This window comes from Seriola lalandi, unplaced genomic scaffold (genome assembly GCF_002814215.2).
Source record: "Seriola lalandi dorsalis isolate HSWRI2012SDOR001 ecotype SW California unplaced genomic scaffold, Sedor1 jcf7180002054561, whole genome shotgun sequence".
Taxonomy (NCBI): Eukaryota; Metazoa; Chordata; class Actinopteri; order Carangiformes; family Carangidae; genus Seriola; species Seriola lalandi.
The window spans coordinates 1,458,054-1,460,614 of record NW_019525114.1 but is presented as its reverse complement, the minus strand read 5'-3'; positions in this window follow the sequence as shown (position 1 = coordinate 1,460,614).

Here is a 2,561-nt window from a genome sequence, read left to right as displayed (position 1 = left end):
GGGGGCAGCTGTTTGCTTTGGCGCTGACTAAAACATGTGAGAGTCACATCAGCAGCACAACGAGGTCTGAAATCCAGGATGAAAAGATGAAAGTATTACTACACTAAAGACCTTGGATCTTGTTCCAGAGCTTTCAAGTGGTTAGACTGATTAATGTGTTTCATCTCTGACCTTGTAGACATCCTCAACTGGACATAATGTTTGACTCTTTATGTCCTGCTATTTACAGTATGTGAAAACACTATGCACAGATTACTGCAAGTCTTTTAAGCTCTTTACCCAGCAGAGGGCAGCAGAGAGGCCTGATTGTTGAGGACATGATGATTTTCCAAAACAATACAAAAAAAAATACAGTGTGTTTGACTTATCTAACATAAGCTGTAAACGCTGACATGTCCCGCTCTCTGTCTTACTCCCCGACAGTCGCAACCCAGCGTTACTTCCAATAAGCATTTTAATACTACCACATCATGAACATCCACTGTGTAGCATTACCCCACTGTGTGGACACACGTCCTGGATGCTGCTGCGTCAGGGTCGATGGAAATGTAAGCAGCTCTGACCTGCCAGTAATGGTTTGGAAGATTGTTACCTGTAATAGCTTTATTAGCGCTATAGCTACAGCTAATACAAGAGGCACTTCATCAATTATGTCCTGCCATGATATCCATGACAAAACAACACGTATGTTCACAGTACGAGTAGTTTCTATTCAAATAAAAAATCATTAATATGCAAATAGATGCAGCAAGACAAATTAATCAGATCATCTCCATATGTTGTATCTGTGGTATCAGTATCAGGTTTTCTACTATGTACTGTTCTTATCTTGACAAGAAAAATCTGTTCCTCCTAATTAAGCCAATTCGCTCATTAACTAGCAAAGATATTTTTCATACTACCATGTCTGTATTCACATGCTACATATCCGGCATGACATACATCTACGAGAAGCCTGCTTTTGTCCGAAATCAGGGACACGACGCTTCTGATGTTGCTACGTATTTCGGTACACAATTTATTTTTTTTGTGACTTCCATAATTCACTTTACAGCAAAGTCTCACATGTGAAAACTACTGTACTGCAAACTGCTATATAATCCCCTGGCATCTGTATGTACGAGTCAGCGCTCAGTTTCCTAGAGACAGTCCAGCAAACACCCGCAGCACTTTGTTAATCCTGCTGCCATATATACTGTGGAATTATAACCAGCTGCCCTTAGCCAACAGCCCGGATCTCAGAGTCATAAATCGAATCAGCAGCACTGAGTTTAAAGTCCTGACTCAGCGAGAGCAAAAGAACAGTCCTGCAAAATTTAACAATCTAACTCCACTAATAAAAAATAAAAAAAAAAGAAACAAGAAGAAAGAAAAATCGCTTTTGCTCAAACAGCGCAGCAGTGATTATCTTAGACATCCACAGATTGATTTCACTACAGAGACTGATTCTTCAGCAGCAGTATTTCCCATGGTAGAGTCCCATTCTTGATGCAAAGCTGAATAGTGACTCTCAATAAATATAAACCTGTAATAAACAGCAGGGTTGGTGGCGAGTCACTATGCTCTCATGAGGCTGATAGCTCGCTAGTTACGCTGCAGCAGCCACACAAGTTAGCAATATAATGCATGTGTTTAATATGAGTTAATGATATTGTAATTTTCCCTTAGTGTGCAATATACAGACGAGTGACAGCTTAGAGTAAAACCATGAAACTGGACTCACGTGGCGCTTTTCTAGTCTTATCAGCCACTGAAAGCACTTTCACCTTCACACATACTTTTCCCCTACACAGCAGTACAGCGCTTTTCTACCACACATGCACATTCACACAGCCATGATACATCATTGGGGCAAATTTTGCGGGTTCAATGTCTTGTCCAGTCCAAGGACACTTCGAAATGAAACCAGAGACTTTCCGGTTAGTGGACGACCCCCTCCGTCTCCTGAGCCACAGTGGCAGGTTGGTTTTCTCTGCCCCCCGGGTTTCAGCCCAATCAAACATCTATGGGAGATTTTAGACTGATGTCTCTGTCAGATAGCCACCATTATCAAAACACCCGGTGAGGGAACATCTTTCTGGTCGGGCAACTGCTTTGGTTACCTTGGAGATCAAAGCTGCTGTGTCATTAAGAAGTGTTTCTATGTATATGAGCAACTTTCAAACTCGGCTTTTAAATTCATGCCACTGCTGCAAAAAACTAAATCTGTAAGACAAACACAGGCCAGACACACAAGTGACTTCATGGATTAATTTACGGATTTATTGTCTTTGCATGAGTGAACTGAGCACACTTGCATGTGTTTACATCTTGTTTCATCAGACACAAGCGAAAACAAACCCCGATACGAAGGGAGCGCGCGCACATCCAGGCCTCTATCAAAGAGTGACAGCATCACATGTTGCTGCAATTTGTCTAAGTTTAGTTGTGAGGCCTTAGACAAATGTACACTGGAAACTGCATTCCTGCCTTAAAACCACGGCTTAACATTGTCTGCAGCTATTATCCTAATCAGACCAAGGGGCCCTGCAGTCTCAGTGTGGGGTGTGGGGTGTGGGGTG